General features: G+C 42.6%; 1 protein-coding gene across 2 annotated transcripts in view; it reads right to left on the bottom strand.

Annotated features, from left to right (window-relative positions):
* SEMA3C (semaphorin 3C) overlaps positions 1–13981 on the bottom strand; it is a 165746-nt gene that overhangs the window by 103084 nt on the left and 48681 nt on the right. The window lies entirely within an intron of this gene.

Below are 13981 nucleotides of genomic sequence, written 5' to 3' on the forward strand. Positions count from 1 at the left end.
AAATGGTGGCCAGCTACTGCATGCAGCATTGCCAACCTCAAGCATTGAAAAATCAGCAGTCCGTCCTCCAAAAACCTTAGAAATCATGAGATTTTTAAAAATCACAAATATGAGGTTCTTATTTTGCCTTCTGTTTTTTGAGTCTTTAGGGTTCATGTTTTCAAGGCTTTCCCTGCAACCCCAGGGGAACTGGAAACTTAATCTATAGACCTTGAAAGCCAAGATTCTCACATAATCACAGAATTCCAGGAGTGCGGGCTCTAAGACGAACACAGGCTATTGCAAGAATCATGATATAATCAGGAGAGTTGGCAACACTGCGATGAAAAGCAAATGGGGAGGATTGGTAGAGAGGAATGAATCAGTTTGGATAAAATATGAAACCCTTCCCCCTTCCTACACGACTCCAACCCTTTGAGATTCAGAAAAGTCTGCCTATTTCTCCCGTGCTATTATTTTTGAATTGTGTTCCCCTCTGTTCTTTCAGGGTCCACACAGAACTAAAAGAAAGGGGGCCAAAATACCACAGGAAATGCTATTCTTATGGTATGCCCTGATTGAGCGAAAGAGAAGTAGGATGGAAATTTCAGAAAAAGCCTATTCTGGAGACACTAGGGATGAAATCCTGCGAGTTTTTCCATTGACTTGGATGGAGCCACCATTTCAATCTAAGAGAGTTCAGATGAGCATACTGAACTCCTCTCACAGGGCTTGATCCTGCCCCATTCAAGTCACTGGAAAAACTTCTGTTGACTTGAATAAGGCAGAATCAAGCCCACAGTTACCACCCACTTCCAACTCTGACAAGCTGACACTGAAGTTAGGAAATGGGAGTAATCCTGAGATGAACTAAATACAAATCAAATGAGAACCTCAGGATTTGGCCTCTAAACTTTTGCTTGTATATCTGAAAGGAACCAAATCCTGGATTTTTTGAGGATTTTCCCACCACTCTAATAACTGACTGAGCTGTAAAAACAGGCCACGTAATAACGAGCCTTTTGATAATGTTTCCCAGTGCAAATGCTTCATGTTAGTTAAATTTGTTGCCTAACACTGAATAGGGAAATCATAAAACTAGTTAAAGTATGTGGGTCTTTATGGACTCATAATAATAATATTGTATTTATTACAACCAGAATTAAGTTGTACATAGTCCAAGCTGCAGGCTAAATAATAACAGGTTTTAATTAATTTGTTACAGCTGTAGCATTCAACTCCATTAGTACAAGAATTCTATTAATCCACCCTGGCTATATTGTAATAACTGCCTGATAAATATGGTCCTCTATTAGACAATGCATGCATTCAAAGAGCAAAGAAACATAAAATACTTGTAGCAATTAGCTAATATGGTAAAGCTAATAAAGGGGCTGTTCACAGAGCCAATGGCTGAGAAAGCAATAGAAACTGGTTTATCAAAACAATAAAACATCCATGTTTATTGCGTGCAGTAAACAAACATTTTGTTCCCCCCAGTAGGATTTTCCCCCAAGGAAATCACACAGTCTTACAACTGGGGTCCTGAAGGAATTCTGTCCTTCCCTTCACCCATGTTCCCACAGTGAAAAAAGGCATTGTACAATTACCAGGTATACTTGGGGAAATTATTTCCTTCCTCTGAAAAATAACAAGCCTTGGCTCCTTCCATAGGCAGGACACCCTAGTAGCCTTGTTTGGCTTTGCAAACCTTTTTATCTTAAGTTCTTATATGATTCCATTACCAGAGTATCTGAGTACTTCACAATCTTTAATGTCCTTATCCTCACAACATCCCACTAATATAGGGAAGTATTGTAATTCCCATTATACAGGTGGGGAACTGAGAAACTGGATCTGGGCCTAAGTGATTTGTTCAGGGGTCACACAGGAAATCTGTGGCAAAACAAATAACTGAAGATCCCAAGCTATTGTTCTAACCAAGGCCCTAGCTATTGGTCTAATTCCTCGACCATCCTTCCTCTCTGCTGTTTTGAATATTATATTTACAAATTTTGATATAATATATTGAAAAAGTGTATTATGTCTTTGCATTATGGGCTATTAATACAGTAGGTAATGAAATAAACACAGACCAACAATACATCTTTCATCGAGGGATCCCAAAGGGCTTTACAAACATTTAATTAAGACTCCTAACACACCTGTGAGAAAAGCAAGCATTCTAGAGGGATCACACTTCTCAACACCCAGCTCTGAAGCAGCTATTTCACAGTGCATAGTAAATTGTACAGAGGTTTAGGAGTGAGAATGATGAAGAATGCTGAATCCAAGCAAAATTGCAGGGGATGGGTTAAGCGTGAAACTCAAGGTTTCTTTTTCATAGAGCTTTACTTTTGGTTTGGTTTATGTGGGGGTTCACACCTTGCATTTTGCTTTGACTTTTCAGACTCAAATAACTAAGCTGACCTCTATTTAACATCTCACCCAAAAGATTGCACCTCCAGCCACACAGTGCACACTGTGACTGGTGTACTGATTTAGGAGAGTGTCACCTAATGAATCATCAGCACAAGCAGCTGTAGAAGCTGGGTGTGCCCTGGATGTTGATCCAGCTTGGCTCTCTCTACCTGTGGAGAGCTGGCAGAATCTTTACACAAAACAGCACAGCTGCAAAACTTAGGTGGGGTGATGTCTGGAGCTGTACGTAAAGCACATTATGTAAAGCTGCTAACTGTCCAAAAATGTTTATAGCTAAAATAGTTAATATATAATAAATTATAGTTAAAATAAAGTTAAAATAATATAGCTTTGATATGAGTGGTAAACCAGGGAAGCTTCTCAATACCCCTTTGGAAAACTCTCAAAAATATTGGTTTTACACTACCCACCACCCTTGTACTAGCCAGGAAAAAGAACTTAGAAAGAGTTGTCAAGTGTTTCCAGTAGGAGCATTTGGCAAGGTTGAAAATAAACATATCTAAGATTAGTGTTCATAATTAACACTAATTAGCTGTCAAAATGGTGGTGAAAATATATATGCTACAATTAATCAAAAGAAATGGTTGAAAATCTTTGTTGGAAGGGAAATGCTTTGCATGCTAGCAGATCAGTTCTTACTTCCTTGGGTACATGAGTCATTTTCCTCAGGAATTTTTTTTCTGTATTTGATGTGATGGAGACTACAGACCCCACACTGACCGAAATGGTGTTAATGAGAGCCTGTGGGCCAATGAGCCCCACCCCCTTACACCTATGAGAGGTGTCAAGCCTGGAGGGAGGAGATAAAAGAGGCAATTCAGTAGTGGCTAACTGAGAGAAGGAACAAGTTTCCTGAGTTAGGTATGGGTAGATCAGCCCCTAACAGAGATGCTCTTGGCAGCTGGACGGACGGACGGACGGACGGACTAGCTGAGGCTAGTATCTAGCTAGAAACTCTGGAGTGTTAGGAAAAAGAAAAGGAGTACTTGTGGCACCTTAGAGACTAACCAATTTATTTGAGCATGAGCTTTCGTGAGCTACAGTTCACTTCATCGGATGCATACTGTGGAAATTGCAGAAGACATTATATACACAGACACCATGAAACAATACCTCCTCCCACCCCACTCTCCTGCTGGTAATAGCTTATCTAAAGTGATCATCAAGTTGGGCCATTTCCAGCACAAATCCAGGTTTTCTCACCCTCCTGGATTTGTGCTGGAAATGGCCCAACTTGATGATCACTTTAGATAAGCTATTACCAACAGGAGAGTGGGGTGGGAGGAGGTATTGTTTCATGGTGTCTGTGTATATAATGTCTTCTGCAATTTCCACAGTATGCATCCGATGAAGTGAGCTGTAGCTCACGAAAGCTCATGCTCAAATAAATTGGTTAGTCTCTAAGGTGCCACAAGTACTCCTTTTCTTTTTGCGAATACAGACTAACACGGCTGTTACTCTGAAACCTGGAGTGTTAGGGTTTCATTGGGGGAGGTAGGCTCATGTGCTTAGGCTCTAACTGATCACCATAAGTGGGGTTAGGAAGGGATTTTTCCCCTTCCCCCACCCAAATTAGCAGTGACCTTAGGGGGGTTTGTCTTTGCAGCACGTTGGTGCAGATGACTTTCCAGGATTATCTGGGTATAGCTTGCTTAATCATTTCCCTGTCCTTGCCTTCCTATTCTCTGCCTGTGGCATACAACAGCCTTTGGAGGGCTATAATACTCTGGTCTAAGTTCAGTTAGGATTTAGTATGAGGGTGTGGGTGATGTTGGTGGCCTGTAACTTACAGGAGGTCAGACTAGATGATCTGTTGGTCCCTTCAGACTGTGAACTCCATGAAAGAGTAGTGGCAAAGATTGAAGCATCCCCCAGTCTTTAAAGAGGGGGCAAATCATAATGAAATATAAGTCTCCAAAGCTACGGGGAACCCACCATTGCTTTAACACTAGATTGTATTAAATAGAATAAAGTTAAAAAAAAAAGGCAAACAAAGCAAAAAGTTATTTTTGAGCACTTGACTGTAATATGTAGTAACATATTTTCACTGTGCTGCATTTTTAGAATGTTTCAGTAACACTGAAGATTACTGAATGATTTAATAGCCAATTAACTTTGCTCTATCATTCTCCTTCTAGTGCTTAATTCCCTGTTGCTTGGTGGCATGATTTAGATCTAACATCCCATGTAGAACAGAGGGCCCACTCGCTGCTTGTCATGATACTTGATAATTAACTAAACTGAAAAGGTCAGGGAATGAGGCTCCTGTGGTGAGATCTTGTGTATACTAGCCTTGATCAAAGCAATTTACATCTGGACTCAAGCCACAGATGGTTTGAACTCTGAGGTAGTGGCTTGGAGGCAAATATATATATGTAGACCTAAAAAGATTGCTGAACGAGAATTCTGAGAATTTGGGTCAGGACTCTCAATATTGGTCTCAGCCACAGTGAGCAACAATGGTGAGAACAATTAATTGAAAGGTAAATAGGACAAATAGTTCACTGCCATTGCTGAAAGCCATAGTTCAACACTGAAGAATATCATGCTGTTAGAGGGAAAGCTCATTGCTTAGGATTTTGGGGTAATTTACAATGTTACAGGCCAGAAATGTAAAGAAGGCCTTGTTGGACCATACAGATTAAACATTTAAATTCTAAAATGGAATATAATCCTTTTGCTAGTTATTAAATCAGTCTACTTATTAACTATGAGCTTGGGTTAACACTTCACACTATGTCCTCATCCTGAGCCTCTTCTACATGTGGTGTTATGCAATATGTTGTTAACTCCATTCACTTAAACCAGGGCAAAGCCCTGTGTGGAAACTCTTAATTTGAATTAGATTTATATTGATTTAGTTTAATTTAGTGAGAATCACTTGAATTAACCCAAAATAAGATTAACTAAATGGGATTAACTAAAGTCATGTTTCAAACTGATTTTACTTCAACCAGTGTCACTCTGTGTATAGACAGGGCATAACATTTCAGTTAAGGCCTTGATGTCAAGGACTAGCTTTTCCTGTCAGCTCTGTGGGTGTAAACCTGGAATAACTCCACTATAATCAATGAGATCATAGTGGTGAAAAACAGCATAAGTGAGATCACAATCAAGGCAAAACCAAATCCTTCTGAATCTAACACCTCAGCTCGCAACCAGCACGAGGCTTATTGTTGAGAAGCGTTAACACACTTGTCACTACCCACACAAGTGTGTAGAGAAAGGACACATGCTTAAATTTTGTGTTTCCGGACCCTTTCCTGCAAAATATGCCACCTGCAGCATGATGCCAAGTGCCTCCAGGGTCACATGAGGATGGCTTCAAGGGCATACAATGGTTACATCATGGTGGTGTTGACACCCTGCCATGTCCAAGCAGCTGCTAAAAAGATGACAGGATACCATCTGTCACAAACCCATGCCCAGCTGTTGTCTAGTTTGAAGATTACTGCACTGACATGATACAGATTGCATGAAAAGTCCAAGGAAGCTGAAATTACCATTAGAAAACGACTTTCCTCACCTCAGGGGTAACAGAGTCCTGCAGTTACCAGTGTTCAAACCACAGCCCAGCAGGAAGAGGAGAGGGGGAGGTACTGCACCACCAAATCACTACAGGGCAGAACCAAGGGCAAAGAGTACACTAAAAGTCTTGATTTACAGGCTCTCCACCTCTCTGCATCTATGTTTGTTAATAGAAACAAACCCCTTTCTTTCCTTCCCCACAGAGTTTTAAGGATGGGCTCTTTTTCCCTTCCTCACGCTGAGTCTGCATGCTCCCTGTGGACCCTGAGGTCTCTGTGTGGAGTACACTTGGCTCCAGGGCACCTCCTGCATGGTGCATGGGGCTGACAGATACACAGGGATGGGATTCTTTATTCTGTCCCACTACTACCTTCATGGCTCCTGGTGAGCTGGCAAAAGGGACTCGACTTCCTGCAACACCCTCCTCCCTTCTGCTTGGTATGAGCGCCATTGGATGCATCAGTCAGAGTCAGGATGCTACTTGGTAAAACTCTCACTGACTTCAATGGGAGAAGAAATAGACCAACACTGAAAATCCTGTCCCTATAAATCCTGTTGGAGGTTGGAATGTAAAACATTATTTAAATATAAACAAGTTAAGTGTGTTTACGTCGGTGTGTTTATGACTTTGATTATTATGATTTAATGACTTTTCATGATCCATGCTGCATGTCTGATGAGTAAAATATGCAGATTTCATCCATATGAACTGGACACTGGGTGGAATTTTCAAATCCACTACACGATGTAGCAACACAAGCCCTGGTGACTTTCAATGGGACTTATGTTCTTAAGTCACCTGTGTTCTGCTGAAAATCGCACCCTAAAATAATATTTTAGGGGAAATAACAAGGCTGTATCTTATTGCTTACAGATTTCAAACACAGTACCTTCGAAGTACAGGCATGCTGCGTGCTGCACTTAATACAAACTAAAAGCTTTCTCGTTGTGTGCCAAAATGCATAAATATAAAAAAGAAGGCAATGCCAAATATGAATAAGGAATTTTGTTTTAATTGCGTAATTAGTTTACAATTATCAAATTCTCTAATTCCATTTAAGGCTACAATCTGTGGATGCAGTGCTCATAAAGAGGTGCACAGCTAGTAAAGAAGCTGGATGAGTAATCTTTCTTTTTATTTATGTATTTTACAGACTGGCTTTGAAATAACAAGTATTGCTGGAACAGTATTATAATGCTTCATATCTAAATATCATACTTCACTCCTTACAATGCCATCGCTATGCTTTTCACTGGGATTGTTAAACATTAGCTAGATCCACACTCTGAACTCTTTCTCCTCATATGTACAATACCCAGGTTCTGTACAGCATATGTATGCATGTATGGCTCCTAAAGAATAGATTAGGGATGGGCAAAAATGTTTTAGACTGAATTCAGATGAATATGCAAAGAGGCATAACGAGAGGCAGCTTGGTTTAATAGAGATGTTGAGACACTATTCCTAGCTGTGCTTCTAAATCTCTATGGGCTACATTGTGACTTGGACTATAAGTTGCCACAAGGGGAAAATGAGAGAGGAACCATTTTACATAAATATTCAGGCACCCAGATCTTAAGTCCAAACATGTAGAGAGTAGCTTTTGTTTCTGTCTTACTCGTAAATACTTGGATCCTATTACTGTAGTACTTCAAAATCTTTAATGTAGTTAGCCACATAGCATCTCTGTGAGATATGGAGGTACTATTGTTGCAATTCTACGGATGTGGAACAGAGGCATGGGAGACACTGAGTGACTTGCCCAAGGTTACAGAAAAAGTCTGTGGTAGAGCAAGTACTTGAACTTGGATCTCCAGAATGCAAGACTTGCATCATAACCACTGGATGATCCTTTCTCCTGAGCAGGTGTGTGGGCAGTGGACACAGCCTTGGCTTCACCTCTTTAGAATCATAGAATCATAGAATATCAGGGTTGGAAGGGACCCCAGAAGGTCATCTAGTCCAACCCCCTGCTCGAAGCAGGACCAATTCCCAGTTAAATCATCCCAGCCAGGGCTTTGTCAAGCCTGACCTTAAAAACCTCTAAGGAAGGAGATTCTACCACCTCCCTAGGTAACGCATTCCAGTGTTTCACCACCCTCTTAGTGAAAAAGTTTTTCCTAATATCCAATCTAAACCTCCCCCATTGCAACTTGAGACCATTACTCCTTGTTCTGTCATCTGCTACCATTGAGAACAGTCTAGAGCCATCCTCTTTGGAACCCCCTTTCAGGTAGTTGAAAGCACTAGTTTAATCACTATCACTTCAGCATCCCTTGCTAATGGCTGTGCCTGAAGGGACACGCTGGTCTTATTGGCATCTGGACAACTTACCTAACTTCTCTGCACCTCAGCTTGCCCTTCCTATATTTTGAGATCTCACTTAAATAATATTTGTCACTGTAGTTTGCTCTGAGTCAGCAAAATCAGGCTGGAAATCTCATAAGAACAAGCTCTAAATTGAAATTCCCCACATACCTTTCTGGTGTAGGCTGGATACATCACTGTAAACATTTATATTTTTGAAATGGCTTGGCTTAAGTTTGGTTCTAGAAATTGGCAAATTTTCAGGTGCTTGGGGAGAAAAGAGGTCCTTAGGTTTCCCAACCCACTATGTCTGTTTTCAAGGGTAAACATCTTATGGAGAAATACAAGATCAACTTTCCCCTTCTGCTTCCACAAAAGGAAGAACTCTTATTTCAATCATATAATTCATGTATTAACCAGTTTTACTTTTTATTACTGCCTTTCTGCCACTTTTAGGGTACGTCTACACAGCAAGTAGGCTCTTGCAGCAGCAAATCTCAGAGCCCAGTTCTACAGCCTTAGGGTCACACTACAGTGCTAAACCAACTGTGCCGATGTTTGGGCTCAGACTGGAGCTTGGGCTCAGAAGCCTGGGTCGGGGGGTGGATTTCAGAGCCGGAGCTCCAGTCCAAGCCACAATGTCTGCACTGCTTTTAGTGTCTAGCATGAGCCTAAGTTCGTAGATCCAGGCTCTGAGACTCGCTGCTGCAGGTTTTGCAGTGCAGTGTAGACATACGCTTAATGTTGATGGTGAGAGACCACATTGCCCATCCAGTGCTCACTGAAGAGAAGTCGAGGCAGTATTGGTGATTGTCCGACAGCACTCTAAGTTCAGTAGTGAAAAGTGGCCAACAGCCATTCCCTGCTTTCCCTCTCTGGAAAGGAGCAGCAGCTCCAAAAACAACTGCCTTGCTCGGTGTTATACATATTGAATCGGAAACTCATATCGGATTCTAATCCAAATCAGCAGGCTGGGAAGGAAACCATAGTGCCTCAAGAACAGTAAACATTTCTCGCTCACCATCAGCCTATTGAGACTTTCTGCCATCAAATATTTTATTGCCTAAGCAGGTGGGGGGTGCTACAGTTAGGTCCCGAGTGGAGAATGACTTTTTCAATTATAATTCAAACATAGATGCATTGCTCTTTTGCAGAAGGATCATGTCTAATTCTATGTCCATTTACGGCGTTATATAAAGTCATTCAGATAGTAATGATGAGTACGACAGAGAGAGATAGCTAGAGCTTGCATCTAAAGTCACACTTGCACCATACTAACAGTTCTTTCCACTGCTACAGCACAGAACTATTGCACATACAAACAGTACAGGTATTTGGTTCAGACCAATCACTGATGAATTAGGAGACACAGGGTCATTGTTGCCATACACGAAATAGGCTCAGAGTATCTGCAGCAGCTAGTCACAGGATAAACCTTCATGCATCTGCTGGCCAACAACCCTCTTGTACCCTCTTTCCTCCCAGGAATGCAAATGCTCCTGAGATCTTCTCCAATACGGAATGAGCAACCCTGCCATCTCTCTGCATCCAAGTGTAAGGGGAGGGATATCTCCCACCCCTTCTACAAGTGGGGGGCCTATCATGGGGGGATGTAATATTTTGGTTTTGTTTTTAAATGCAAAGTTAACACATCTAAACCCGTAGTGGCCACTGTACCCATCTCTGGCACCACCTGTCTGGCTGACCAGGGGTGGTGACAAGGCTGTGAGCCGTGATAACAAACATGGGGCTGCTCTTGTAGCCAATCACTCAGTCAGCAGAGGGTACTGTGCTAGCAGTAGACAGAGGTTAGCACCGTTTCATCATATAGTCACCTCCTAAACCTTAGTAAGACAATTTCACAGATAAACAACTCTGAAATATAGTCCCAGGTCTGATCCAAATCTGGCTCCTGATTCAGAAAATAGGTTATGGCCCACATCTAATCAACTGAATTATGATACATAAGGTCAGGGATCCTACCTACTACAAGGTATTCACCCACAAAAGCTTATGCTCCAATACGTCTGTTAGTCTATAAGGTGTCACAGGACTCTTTGCCGCTTTTAGAGAACCAGACTAACACGGCTACCCCTCTGATGCTTGAGGCCTTTAGAGTAGCTATGGCAGTTTCATAAAACCAAACACCTTCTCCATATGCGCCTAATCTTTAAATCATGGAAGCAATTAACTGGATTTACACTTGGATTCACAGCAGCAATTGGATGCTGCACTTGGTATGTGGTACTGTGGTGAAAATTATTAAGGAGGGCTAATAAGCAGGTGGATTTGGCTGGTAAAAGTGTGAGGGAACTGCTGACCCTCGTAAAAATGTTAATGATGTTTAAAAGCCTGCCACAGTTACAACTAACATTGGGGATGCTTCTGCAAACCCAACAGGCTTTTTATATCTTTAACAGTTTACCAAGGTCAGCATATACCTATTCTTCTGCTAGCCAAACCCACCTGCTTATTAGCAGCCAGTGGCCTTTCTTATCAGTTATCACCACAATGAAACACACCAATCTAGCATACCAAATGAATCCAGCTCCCAGTTGCTGTTATCCTTACCTCTGTATGTCAGCAGCTAAGGGCCAGTTTGGATAAAGTACTTGTATCACCTGGTGATATTCAAAGCAGAAATTACACCCTATGTACAAATTTACCCAAGCCCCAGCCTCATGCAGCCCCCTTCTGCACCTTGAAGGAACTATTGCTAGTCTCTGGAAGATCACACTGGCTCCTTGCCCTCTCCCCGCAGTTCTTCGGCAGTGTCGGTTGTCTGCTCCCCTTTCTGCCTTCATGGTGGGGGAGAGATGGGGGCCAAGCAGGTCAGGACATTCCTTATTCAACCAGGCAGCTGTCCCAACAAAATACTAGTTGCATTTGTGGGGCCAGGTGCATCGAGCTATTTTTTCACTTTGAAATTTTCAGTGTAGTTTAGAAACTAATACTATTGTTAATGCAACTGTCACGTTTATTGCAAATACAAGGTGTGATTCACCCCTGCATTAGTTCAGTTGTACAGCAATGTATCTCTCCTGAGACAGATTCCATGTGAAAGTGAGGCAAAGCAAGGCAGGAGTGAAACAGTCCCATAAGTTTTCTCAAGAGGATGTAACAATTTTTATTGTACCTCAACTTTTCTGTTAATTTTTCTTTTTAATATAAGAAACTGAACCATTACAGCTGTGTTATACCAAAAGAGAATTATATACCATGTGAGGAATGTGTTTTTAAGGTTGTGGAAAACTGTAAAAAAAACTAAATTGTGTTATTTGAAAAATACGATATCTTAATGCATACACAATAGAGAGGAGTTAAAATTGTATACACAACTTTCATTTTGTCATTTACTGGCTTCAGAGTGACTTTGCAGCTCAGCATTCTTTGAACGTAATTTTTTAATTTAAATTCAAATTCTTCAATTTCAAAAGAAAAAATTAAACAAAAATCAAACAAAATGAAAAGTTCCATCAGGTGTAGTGCTTTCCCAGACTGCATTAAAAATACTCTGTACAAAAACATACAAGCAATAGTGCAGCATCCCTGCTCTCTTCCCTGTATGCCTTCACCCAGGCATAGGTATAGGCCTAATGCAGGCTAATTCACAAGGCTGTGCTGTGGGGAGGAAGGGTGAATTAGGGCTGAGGAAGGAATAGAGTCAGATCTCTACCTTCACATGAATCCAGAAAACCAATACTTAATTCAGCTGATGCAGAACTGCAACCAAAAAGCTTCATCTGACACTAATGTAAAGTCAGAAAATGTGATGGGAAAGACTCCGTTGAATTCAATGGGAGCAGACCCATCACAAAGCAATCTGCAGTGGTATAGCTTGATTTTACATGTGGTGTTACTGAAGGAAAGAAGTTTGGTGATGTGTATATGTTCACTCAGAAAATAAGTGTCAGCCAAAAAATGTGAAACCAGATATTCTGGGTTAGGGGACAACTTCTCTTCCCCTGCGTTATGGATTCACTAAGGCAAGTCATTCAATCTGCGTATCAAATGATCCATCTTTGAAATGTGCCTCACTTGGCACCTTAAAAACTGTAGATTCAAAGTGCTTCAAAAAAGGTTGGTACAAATTAGTGGCCTAATTTTTCTGATAGTGGAGACTGCGACCTGGTCTAATCTAGAAATTTTTCTCAGTATAGAAGAGTCTATTAAGAGTGTTATCCCTCGACCCTTTATATTGGCAAAAGCCCTAGTATAGACAGTAATACCAGCAAAAAAGTACATTTTGTCAGTATTGCTTATTTTGTTTGGTTTAAGCTTTGTCTACACCAGGAGGTAGGGTTGCCAGGCATGCAGTATTCAACCGGAACGCCCAGTTGAAAAGAGACCCTGGCGGCTCCGGTCAGCGCTGCTGACTGGGTCATTAAAAGTCTGGTTGGTCACCCGCAGCAGGGCAGGCAGGGTGCCTGCTTGGCTCCATGGGGCTCCCAGAAGGCTGCTGGCATCTCCCTCTGGCTCCTTGGCATAGGAGTGGCCACCGGGGCTCCGAGCGCTGCTCCGTCCCTCCAGTGCTGGCTCCGCAGCTCCCATTGGTCGGGAACCACGGCCAATGGAAGCTGCAGGGGCGGCACCTGCAGGCAGGGGCAGCGGACAGAACCACCCAGCCACTCCTCTGCCTAGGAGACAGAGAGAGATGCCATCAGCTTCCTGGGAGCCTCCTGAGGTAAGCGCCACCTGAAGCCCGGACCCCAAACCTGCTCCCACACTCCAAGCCCCAGCTTATAGCTTCCTCCTGCACCCCAAACCCCTCATCCCAGGCCCCAGCCCGGAGCCCACACCCCAACCCCTGCCCCAGCCTGGAGCCCCCACCCACATCCAGAACCCCACATTTCTGGCCCCACTCTGAAGCCCTCAGCCCCAGCCCAGAGCCCTCATCCCCTCCCACACCTCAAACCCCTGCTCCAGCCCCCTCCCACTCTCCAAAATCCTTGGCCCCAACCCCCAGCCCGGAACTCCCTCCTACACCCGAAACCCCACATTCTCCAGCCCCACCCCAGAGCCCGCACCCCGAACTGGAGCCCTCACCCCCCCTCAAACCCCAACCCCCTGCCCCAGCCCAGTGAAAATGAGCGAGTGAGTGAGGGTCGGGGAGAGCGAGTGACAGAGGGAGTGGGGATGGAGTGAGCGGGGATGAGGCCTTGGAGAAGGGATGTGGTGTTGGCATGACTAAGGTGTTTGTTTTTCTGCAAATAGAAAGTTGGCAACCCTGTCAGGAGGCTTGCTAGTATAGCTACACTGACAAGCCCTTTCTAGTGTAGATAAGGTCTGAGGCACAGAAAAATGAAGTGAGTTGCTTCTGTTCAGATCCACAACTTGTGAAGTACAATTTCCCTCATTCATTTTGCAGTTCACACACACATGCACATTCACTGCGCAATGTTTGACATCTACATATGAGCTTTACAGGCTACCCACATTCACAACCCTGGTCAAAAGTGTTTGCGGAAAAAACATACTAAGTAAGAACCAGAGTCTCATAACCTCACTTGTGCTTGGTAGCACTTTTTTGCACACGTGGCATAACTTCAGTCTCAATCAGGGTATCAGAATATGCTCCTAAATGTACTGGGGGCAGGTACTATCTTCCCCTATTGCATTTGGAAGTGCACAGAGTTGCTACCGGCATTCAGTTTAATAATAATGGCCAAGGTTACTTAAGCATTTGTAAGCACATATTAAAGGTGAGCAAAACAATGAAAGTTT

This window comes from Natator depressus, chromosome 1 (genome assembly GCF_965152275.1).
Source record: "Natator depressus isolate rNatDep1 chromosome 1, rNatDep2.hap1, whole genome shotgun sequence".
NCBI lineage: Eukaryota > Metazoa > Chordata > Testudines > Cheloniidae > Natator > Natator depressus.